Source organism: Coenobita brevimanus, chromosome 7 (genome assembly GCF_032717465.1).
Source record: "Coenobita brevimanus isolate Jiangsu-jjx chromosome 7, ASM3271746v2, whole genome shotgun sequence".
In the NCBI taxonomy this organism is placed as follows: Eukaryota; Metazoa; Arthropoda; class Malacostraca; order Decapoda; family Coenobitidae; genus Coenobita; species Coenobita brevimanus.
This window is the reverse complement of record NC_136960.1, coordinates 8885742-8897267: the sequence shown is the minus strand read 5'-3', so window position 1 is coordinate 8897267 and position 11526 is coordinate 8885742. Positions and strand designations below refer to the sequence as shown.

At 44.3% G+C, this 11526-nt stretch overlaps 1 pseudogene; it reads left to right on the top strand.

Moving 5' to 3' along the window:
• Positions 1-8384: 8384 nt before the first annotated feature.
• On the top strand, positions 8385-8499 carry LOC145405465 (5S ribosomal RNA; annotated as a pseudogene).
• The last annotated feature ends 3027 nt before the right edge of the window (positions 8500-11526 follow it).

The following is an 11526-nucleotide window of genomic DNA, read 5'->3' as shown; positions in this document are numbered from 1 at the left end:
TTGCTGTGCCTTGGCACCGCTTCTGGTTTTCCTTTGCTCTGCTGCTCCCCGCCTCTCTGCCACGCCCCGACAACAGTTCGTGATATTCGTGATCTCATAAACCTTGCCTGCGCTTGACAGAGCCACACAATATTACGAACACCAAGAAGTAAATAAAAGCTTCGAGAGTGCAGTTTCAGGTGTAGTGTTCACCTGTGTATCATGGCTTTGAAAGTCACACGATTACCAGCATTGTTGGTAGTTTGATTTGGCGATTGCAGGCTACGTCATGATTTGAGTGTTTGTGCAATGGAGTTTTACGGCCTTACCACTCCCTATCCAACCCTACCCTATCTCTGTGCCCTACACAGTTCCGCCTAACTCTCTCCTACTCTACCTTGCCTTTCATTACCCATCCCTGCCCCATTGCAGTACGCTACTCTCCCACCCTACCCTATCCTACCCTAACTTCTTAAATGTAGGCGTGGGCTGATAGTAGGTCTGTGTTAGGCCACCGTCCAGTTAATAGCAGCAAGTCATTCTTGGTCGGGTCCAAACAGCATATCATCCTTTTCCCTTCGTTTTCTCATCAGCCTTTCAACGTTTTCCCTTCTTCTGTCCATTATTCTCATAATCTTATATCTTTCTTCCTTTTCTGTTCGTCTACTCTTCCTTCCACACCTAATTCGTTCTCAGTGTAAGGGGTGTAAGATGCGGCCGTGTGACGTGTGGCAGCGAGAGTGGTGACTGAGGTGTGTGCGAACTCTGACTGTTAGATGTAGCAGTGTGTGGTGTGAATGCATGGTGTTTGTAAGGCTTAGCTGTTGTTAGTGTGACCCTGAAGTATGTGTAAGGTGTGGCTGTGTTAGTGTGAGGAATCGGTGTGGGGTGTGGGTGTGTGAGTATTAGGAGTGAGTGTAGGATGTGGCTGTCAGTATGAGGAGTGAGTGTTGCGTGTGACTGTATGAGTCTGAGGAGTGAGTGTCGCGTATGGGTTTGTGAGTATGAGGAGCGAGTGTGGGGTATGGCTGTGTGAGTATGAGACGTGAGTGTGGGATGTGGCTGTGTGAGTGTGAGGAGTGTGGGGTGTGACTGTAAATATGAGGAGTGAGAGTGGGGTATGGCTGGATGAGTATGAGGAGTAAGTGTGGGATGTGGCTGTGTGAGTGTGAAGAGTGTGGGGTGTGACTGTGTAAATATGAGGAGTGAGTGTGGGGTGTGGCTGTATGTGTATGAGGGGTGAGTGTGGGATGTGTCTGTGTGAGCGGAATGAGTATGGGGTGTGGGTGTGTAGGCTATGAGGAGTGAGTGTGGTGTGTGGTGGTGTGGGTTGTGGCAGTACTAAATGACAGTGTGAGGAATGAGTGTAAGGAGTAGGTGTGTGAAGAGTGGCGATGTCAAGAGTAAATGCAAACTGTGTGTATGGCTGTAATTGTGTTAGATGTGATTGTGATGTGTATGTGTAACGTATGGTTGTGTGAGTTCCAGCAGTGTTAAGTGTAGCAGTGATTGTGTATTCTGCTTCATAGGTGTTTATGTGTTGGCCTTTTGCTGTTGGTATTGTTATTGGCAATATTGCTTGTTATCGAGAGAAATGTATAAAAAACAATAAATAAACTCGGGATGAACACCATGTCTGTGCCATTTATGATCTGTAGCAAAGAGCTTAAGAGATAAGTGACTAAATATGGGCACCTTAATTTTCCCAACACATCATCAGTAACACCGCACCTTACCACTGCCATGTTAAAAGAAGTGTGCTAAATCACAACCAGGTAATTAATGTTCACTTGGTCAAACAATTACTGTAGGAGACTGTTATCTGACGCTAAACACCTCAGTGTTTGAAGGAAATTACACCACCCAAGAATTAAAAACATGCTTTTCGTAACAGGCGCTTGTGTCTGTTCACCCTCCAGAATTCTTCGTACAGCTATATCATCATGCACTGTAAAATTTCATGCGAAAAAATTGATTTGTGATATTCCTGAAATCTCACAAAAGGAAACGTAACAGATTGAAGATAAAATGCTTGAAAGACAGTGTGCTCCATGAATTTAATATCAGGCCCACTGGATCTTTATTTTTTATTTTTTTTATTTTTTTTATGTAGAACAGTGGGATTGGGTAAATGTCATATCTGGTGCACCTCATCGTTAGTGCTGGATCCTGTAATTTTTAAAGTCCTCCGCCACAGATGGGCAGAAGTCAAATTTTCACTTCCGTAAGCTCGTTTGATTGTTCTTTGAACTACAGAAAAAAGCATAGTACTATACTGTTCTTAATCTCACTTGGTCTAGATTTTTGTTCTTTTGCAGCTTATATTCTAAGCTCAGAGGCAAGAGGCAGTACTGCGGCTCTACATACTTTTTACAGCACTCCTTCGTGACTAGCACCATATACTGATGTTAATCAGTTGTTGCAATTCATCATTCAGAATGGAGGGATCGCATTTTTAGGCCAAGGTAAGGTGAGCAGAGTATAGGATACAAGTGCGTGGGAATAATACGAGTAATAATTGACCCATTTCAGCAGAAGTCCTTGTGGCAAAACATAAACATCCCTGCTCTGTACTTTCGTATTTTGTTTAGTGAAGTGACCACATTTTTAGTGAAGTGACCAATTTCTTTGTGAAGTGACCACATTTTCCAGTAAAGGTTGAGGACATTGTGATAACTTTAAGCATCTGTCCATCGTGATGTGACAGAATGGCAAGCAAAACTGAGTCATGGAAGTTCCCTAACACCTTTTCCAAAGCGATTTATTTTGCATTTTTCACCTTACTCTCCTACTCTGTGTTATATAGATTCTCCTACTCTCCATACTCTGCATAAACAACGTACAACAGGACATTAAGCAGCAATATCCAAAAATAAATCGCTAAGGAAGAGGTGCTAGGGAGCCTCCTTACTGGACTAGAATACGATACGAGTCTATTTGTTATATTGTGCTGCTGATAGTGATGAATGCATTCATTATTACACGTCCACCTTTACTGATGACAAACATTACAGCGTAGCACGCACTGTTGAGTGACCGTTTTACTATGTCATGCTGTTGATGCTAAATAAAACCTTCCTTTATTAGGCTACGTCTCCAGCTTTACTGACGACAAACAAGAGCAAAGTTAATTTTGACAGGCCTTGGTAAGCATCTTAATTGGGTATAAATGTGAGGACTGGATTTTATCACTAAATATAATAAAGACCGCTTGACATTAATTGTATAGGGTGGATAGAATACTCGTAAATGCACGGTACTTTCGATAATATTTGAGCAGACAGGGTGAGACAGAAAGTATATAGCAATTTTAGTACTTACCACTTCCGCTAATCTGTTCGCGAAGATGACTACTTTCTGTACCCTTTTGGCTATCCCAAGCCGAAATTATTTAATGGAAAGGGGGTTAGTGTAATGAAACTAGGCCATCAGTGTGTTAATGGTGCAATAAAGTTAAATTATTTGCATTGGCTGTAGGTGCAAAATTTGCCTAATCTCATATATGGAAAACAGATGATGCTTAAAACATTGCCCATAGTAAAGAAATAATTTATGAGGATCTCTCTCTCTCTCTCTCTCTCTCTCTCTCTCTCTCTCTCTCTCTCTCTCTCTCTCTCTCTCTCTCTCTCTCATATCTGTACAAGCCTTCAGTAATCGTTATCCTTCCCGTTATTTTCGTAGGACAAAAGTTTTATGAATTCTGTCAAATACTTTTTCTCCCATTGAAGGCTTAGTCCTTCGTAGTACTTTTCCCAAGCGATTTATTTTGCTGATTACTGATAAACATTGTCTTTTAGCTGTTTGGGGGGATTTTAACGTAGACGCACTTTGCCTCAGGAACATACAGCTGGACACTGAGGTATAATGGACAAAATAAATCGCTTAGGAGGAAGTGTTGGGAAATCCTCTCAAAACCACTTAGCCTACGACCCTCAGTCCGACATATATATCCTAAGATGCAACGTCTGATGGCAGGATTTTATAAGGCCATCACGTACCAGTATTGAAGGAGTTATCGCAGGTGTTGTCGAGTCGCTTTGCTGTTTTTACTCTTAACTTGGTGAGAAATTGACACCTCTCCTTCTTGAATGCTGCGTTGTAACAGTAGCTTACCATTAGAAAAAGATGCTAGTCACGAAGAAGTGTTGTGGAAACGATGTAGACCCGTGGAATTGTGTTATTCAGTCAATAAGCTACGTGATATTAGCTGCAATAGGACGAAAATCTGGGCCGGAAGGTGAAGTTTTTCCATCCCGTACTGTACAGGTATACATCTATCTCTACCCCCACCAGTGTGCGCCTCCACCCCTCTCAGTTTTTGTTCACCTTGACCTCCCTCTCTATAAATACTCACCCGTGTGTGTGTGTGTGTGTGTGTGTGTGTGTGTGTGTGAGAGAGAGAGAGAGAGAGAGAGAGAGAGAGAGAAATTAGGTAACCAGCAGTGAAAGGGTATAATCACATCAGAAATATATTTATTTTTTTCGTCTAACAATTTGAAGTACTGGATGAAGCGTTTTAACAAATTCTCGACGTTTTTCCTGTACTACTTTTTTATGGTTACTATTATCATCAGTGTGGCATATATATAAATAACGCAATAGGACATCCAGAATATAGTGTCCATCTAGATATATGTACCAGCATATCATTGATCTAGTTAGGTATACTATTTTGACAGACTGCGCCTGGATTGAAGGCAACTGTTGTGTGTGTGAGAAACGTTTCGATTTCTTCCTTGTTGGAGTGAATGAATAACTGGGAGATAGAAACGTTTGGGTGCTTTCCTTGTTGGGTTGATTGGATAACAGGGATAGAAACGTTTGGATGTTTACCTTATTGGAGTGAATTAATACCTGGAAGACAGAAACGTTAAGGCGTTTTCCATGTTGGAGAGATTGAGTACCTGGGAGAGAGAAACGTTTGGGTGCTTACCGTGTTGGAGTGATTGAACTCTTTGTATAGAATCTCTTGTTACTTTTTACATACTGACTTCTGTTTAATTAAAACCCATCCCTTCACTGGCCTTAGGAGGATGTCTCTGATAAAATTTACCTGATCCTGAAACGCACGGTTTGAAGACAATTTTATTATATTGGTGTGTTTGTTGCAATGTTTGGTTAAAGTCTGCTGCACCTGGTTGGATGTTGATTCTGTCTCTCATCTCGTAATTGCTTAAACCCACCGACAAATGTCCCAGAGAGAGCATGACGTTTCTGAAATATACGCAGCCGAACTCCAAAGTTCGCTGAGAAATCACACACACACACACACACACACACACACACACACACACACACACACACACACACACACACACACTTTGGCGAAAGCTTTGCCATTGCACTTGACATCTCAAAGGCTTTCGATCGAGTCTGGCATAAATCTTTAATTTCCAAACTGCCCTCCTACGGTTTCTATCCTTCTATCTGTGCCTTCATCGCTAGCGTCCTTTCTGGTCGTTCTATAGCCGCTGTTGTAGACGGCCATCGTTCTTCTCCTAGATCTATCAACAGTGGTGTTCCTCAGGGCTCTGTCCTATCACCTACTCTCTTTCTTTTATTCATCAATGATCTTCTAAGCTGTACATCTAACCCTATCCACTCATACGCTGATGACTTCACCCTTCACCTTTCCATTCGGTTCCCGCAACGCCCATCTCAACAGTTACTTCAGTAAACAAGGGATGAGGCTATGGCACACCTAATGTCTGACTTGGCTCGTATCTCTGACTGGGGTAAAAATAATATGGTTGTTTTTAATGCATCTAAGACTCAGTTCTTACACCTATCAACCAGACAAAATCTTCCACAGGTATACCCACTAATGTTTAATAATATTCAGCTTAATCCTGCATCATCCTTGAACATGCTTGGGGTTTCATTTACTCGGGACTTATCTTGGAAAGATCATATTACATCTCTTGTAAAATCTGCTTCCAAGAGATTGGGTGGGCTAAGCCAACTCTGCTCTTTCTTTACCCCTGCACAATTGTTGACTCTATACAGGGGTTTTATCCGCCCCTGTGTGGAGTACAACTCTCATGTGTGGGGAGGCTCCCCACATACAGCTCTTCTCAATAGGGTGGAGTCAAAGGCTTTTCGTCTCATTAACTCTCCTCCTCTTACTGACTCCCTTCAACCTCTGTCTCTTCACCGCACTGTTGCATCTTTATCTCTTTTCTATCGCTACTTTAATGGTCACTGCTCCTCTGAACTGTCTGCTTGCGTTCCTCCACCTCTACGACGGGCGCGTAGCACCCGTCTGGCAGCAAACTCTCATCCCTTTTCTGTCCAACTCTCTAATGCAAGAGTTAACCGTTACTCCCAGTCTTTCATTTATGCAACAGGTCAGCTCTGGAACTGTCTCCCTCTGTCTGTATTTCCTGCTGCCTATGATCTCCAGTCTTTCAAATGCAGTGTGTCCAGGCATCTCAAAATTATCGGATCTTGAATTTGGCTCTCTATTGTATTTTGTTTTTCTCTTGGAGGGAACTGTTACTGCGGGCTCATGGCCTGTGGTTCCTTCTTCCTCGCATAAAAACACACACACACACACACACACACACACACACACACACACACACACACACACACACACACACACACACACACACACACACACACACACACACACACACACACACACGCGCACACGCACGCACGCACGCACGCACGCACGCACACACACACACACACACACACACACACACACACACACACACACACACACACACACACACACACACACACACACACAATGAAAATACTGAAGCTCGCAGCTAACTCCTAAGGGAAACTTGTATCAGTAGGCGTTACGGAGTGGCCAATGAATGAACACAATGGCGGCGGTTTGTAGCTCCCAAAGTGGCCTGAGCAAGGAGAGGCGACTTACTTCTGACGATTATTTATCTCTGATCTTGTCACCCCAGACAGTTTTACTAAGCTTATCATGATGTCTCTTGTGGTGAAGAGTTTATCAGTCGCCTTCATCAATCCCTGCAGCAGCAATTTGTTTTTTGTATGATAGTGTTGCTGCCGTCAGACGATTATATGCAGCGTAAAAGAGGCTCATCAGTATTAATGAAGGTGTTAAGGAGAGAGCGTAGGTCCCAGTGAGCGAGAGGTGGCCGTGAGACAGGGCACCATGAGATAGTGCAGAACTGATTGTCGTTATTACATAGCCAAGGGAGAGAGAGATATAAGAAGAGTAATGATAGCGATAGGTGTTAAAAGGAGAGGGTGGATTCGGCAAGTGACAGGTGGCCAAGAGGTAGGGCAATAGGAGGCAATGAAGAAGTGAAGGCGGTCATTACACGGCCAAGGGAAGCAGAAGATTAAAGGATTTTGGTGGTGGAGGTGGCCAGAAAGCAGGGCAACTGGAGGAAATGGAGAAGTCAGGATAGGCATAACCCAACCAAGCGACGGAGGGAGTAGAACAGTGGTTGATGGTAGTGATAACATAGACGAGGAAGGGAGCGGAATAAGGAGTGGTGATAGTGGAGGTGGGATAGGTGGATTGGGAGGGGAATGGAGGCTGATGGAGGGATGAGGAACAATAGTAGACAGGGAGAATTAACAAGTAAAATGCTGGACTAAGAACGAGAGAAGGAAATGAAGTTAGCTGAATATGACTAAGAAAGAAATGTAAGTTATGGATTCAAGTTTTATCCGGGTGGGTAAATAACGAGAAAAGGACGAAGTGAAAGGGGCTTAAGGAAGTGAAGTTTAAAGAACCTGTATGTACAGTATGTGTGGAGAAGTAGATGATTAGAAAGTGAAATGGGAGGGCAGAGGGAGGGAGTTTGAGAAGAGTGGAAAAGACCTAAGAAATGAAGGAGCAGATACTGTATATAGAGAGGTTAAATTAGGTTAGGTTGGGTTAGGTTAGATTAAGAACTTTGTTAGTATCCTCATACGTTAAATACCGTATTCCCCATCCATTTGCCTGACCTCTGATTACCCAATATATTTATTAGCTTCCCCCTTCTCCTACCCAAGCCCTTACTTCCATCCTTCCAACCCTGCTCCCATCCTTCCAACCCAAGTCCCACCCACACCCCTCCTCACTCCTCACCCCAGCTTCACTCCTATCCTTCTACCCTCACCCACACCCCACCCTCACTCTGCATCTTTCAACCTCCAGCCCCCATTCCTACTCCCATCCACACCAAACCCCAGCCTAACCCAATCCTCCACATCATCCCCATCCCACCCCCACGCTACCCTCCAACCCACATTCTCCACCCTCACCACCTTGCCTAACTATCCTGATTGGCTAGTCCCATAATTTCTAATTATCTGTTACCGTCTGACACTGCGTTAAGGCAGTTTCGGCTCACAGAAGGTAAGACGGCCGGCGTTTTAGAAGTTTCTGCTGCTGCTGTCTCGTTTAGGTTTAAGAGGTGTGAAACGGCCATACCACGTTGAGTACACCGCTTCCCGTCCGATCAGCGAAGTTAAGCAACGTTGGGTCTGGTTAGTACTTGGGTGACCGCCTGGGAACACCAGATGCTGTTGGCATCCCTACATGTCAAGTGGGGTTGGTGGAGGATTAGTGCCCCTCCCTGTAAAACAATTAACTCTAAGCCCTTGGCCACCCTGTCTGGGATACATGGCGTTTGGCAATGAATGAAAAAAAAAAAAAAAAATGAAACGGCGAGTACAGGTCTAATAAAAGGACAGTGCTGATCGCCTCCGAAGGTTGACGTAGGCTGAACATTTCAGTCATTTTGTATGTTTAGTTGGCTGATTGTCTGTGTCTTTGTTTTCCTGTGTATATGCATGCATTTTGTCTGCAAGATGTCTTAAATAGGTACTGAAAGGTATAGATTGCAGAGGGAGTGTAGGAAAAGATGTACGTCTCCTCTCCTCCTTATTTCCCTTTGTCTCCCTGTCTCTTTCTGTTCACTTTAGCTACCTTTTTTTTCTCCATCATTTCCTCCCTCCTCTTCCCCAGTCATTTCCAATTTTCCCTCCCTATTCCCTTATCCTCCTATCCCCTCACCTTCTACTTTAAGTGTATTATCACCTCGCCAAATAACAACGCTATATTTATTTTCTCCACCCGGCCATTATCACACCTCACCATTACAGGCCAAGTTTGTCTCCTTGTCCCACTGTACATACTTCTTCGCGTGCAAGTCACTGGTTGTTAGTACTTCCTCTCGTCTCCGTCTCCATTTTCCTCTTCTTTACTGTTCTGTTTCCCGTTCTTACTTCTTCTGTCTTCAACATTTCTCTCCTTTTCTTTCCATATATCCCTTCGCCCCCCTGTCCTTTATCCCCCGTCCCTGCTTTTTTTTTCTCATTTTCCACTATTCTAGCTGCACTTCCCTCTCTTCTCCTTTCCTCTCTTCCCTGTCTATCCTTTTCCCCTTCGCTTTACCCGTTTCTTTCCACTCTTCTCTCTCGCCCATTCTGTCTCCCCCCCTCCTGTTCTCCCCCACTCCTCTCCCCCACTCAGGCTACATAACCACTTTTTTTGCACGATTCTCGTCGTGGTCTGGTGGGCTAATAGATTCCCCACTCTGATTACACATGTCACCTCTGATCAGCCCCTTGTTTATCCAAGCCAGCTTTCACTTTTTCTCCATTCTGAAGTCTCAATAATTCTCTGATGTCCCGACCTGATTGCCATGCTAGGGTGAGACAGAAACGTTATCCCTGAATTTTTTTCTGTCGCTATTATCACCGTTTTCAATTACGTTCCCAGTTTTTTTTTTTTTCGATTTATGAGATTGTGGTGTGGATGCTGCAGGGCCGACAGTTCCACATTTAGGAGCCATGTTCTCAAGGTGGCTGTCCGGTATATAGCAGTCGTATGTTTAGCTTGGATTTATGGTGTCAGGTACTGCACCTTGCCCATCTCAAGCCCTGTGCTTCCATATCATCATCATCATCATCATCATCATCATCATCATTTTTACTGTACTCTTGTCACCAGTTTATTTAAGGCTATACCTACAGAGCATCATTTTCACCCCTTCCGCCCGACGACGTCTTTTACTCAGTTCTGCTCCTTGGCACCAATCTGCTTCCGCTTATCAGCCTACGAGTGAACCACAGCACAAGCCCTTCCCTCAGCACCGAGCTTCTTCCATAGTGATACACCAAAGCACACCACACCCACACCACACTACGTCACCTAGTTTCTACTTCACCCCCACAGAAAAGCACACCACACCAAACCACACCACAACACGCCACGCCACGCCACGCCAAGTACTCACACCTACACCAAAGCACACCACATCCACACCACATCATCCAGCTTCAACCACACCACCACACCAAAGCACACCACACAACACTACACCATGGCACACCACTCAGATTCTACTCCACCCCCTCGCCATAATGCACTGCACCCACACCACACCACACCATGCCACTCAGCTCCTACCGCACCGGTACACCAAAGCACACCACACCACATCTCACTACCTCGCTTCTTTCACATCTCCATAATAGCTGCTCCAATACCTTTTTCTTTCCTGGCTGAATGATACACAAGTACTTTTTTTTTTCTGAGGTACAGTATGTGATATAGCATCGCTGTACATTGGAGTTGCTTTCTCCGTGAAAAATGTCATTTTTTTTTTTTTTTTTTTTTTTGAAATTTCCATTACAATTTTCTGCACCACGTGGCAGTCATCTTTTTTTTTTTTTTTTTTGGGGGGGGGGGGGGCACATAGGCTCAGGGGACTGGTGGAGGAGAGGGTGGGGAGGTGGGAGGGTAATGTTTGTTTTCCTATCCTAATATATCATAATTGTAGACTAAAATGGCCTTGGATGTAGCAACAGGTTTGATGCTCTTTGTTATGCTGTGTGCTTCATTGTACCTTCACCCACACCTCCTCTCTTCACCCACCCCTCCTCTCTCCACCCACCCCTCCCTCTCATTCCCCTCCCTTTCCCTCCACACCTAACCCTTCCTAGTCCTTTCCCTTCCCTTGCTACCCTATCTTCCTCGCCTCCTGTTTGCGCGTCCCACCAGCAGTCAGATTGGTTGGTGAGGTGATAGGCTTCGTACTGAACTTCTCGGTATACGTGGTCAAGCTGCTCTCCACATTTTTTCCGCAGTTCCTCTGTGAGTTTGTGCTGCGGCTGCTCGTGCTGGTAGTGATGATGATTGTGTGTGTGTGTGTGTGTGTGTGTGTGTGTGTGTGTGTGTGTGTGTGTGACAGACAGACAGACAGATCTAGCAGTGATGATGATTATGATTGTGTGTGTTTGTGTGTGTGTGTGTGTGTGTGTGTGTGTGTGTGTGTGTGAGAGAGAGAGAGAGAGAGAGAGAGAGAGAGAGAGAGAGGGAGAGAGAGGTTCTGCACTAAGAATGAATGCCTGCTTGTAAAAGAGAGAGAGAGAGAGAGAGAGAGAGAGAGAGAGAGAGGATGAAAAAAAGAAAGACGGAGGAATAGAAAAATGTAAAGACTGAAGGTAAGTTACATTTAACATATCAGTCTAATGACGATTTTTTTTATTATTATTACCAGCTTTACACTCTCTTAATCAGGTTATGGAGAGAGAGCAGGGTTAAGGAAGCTC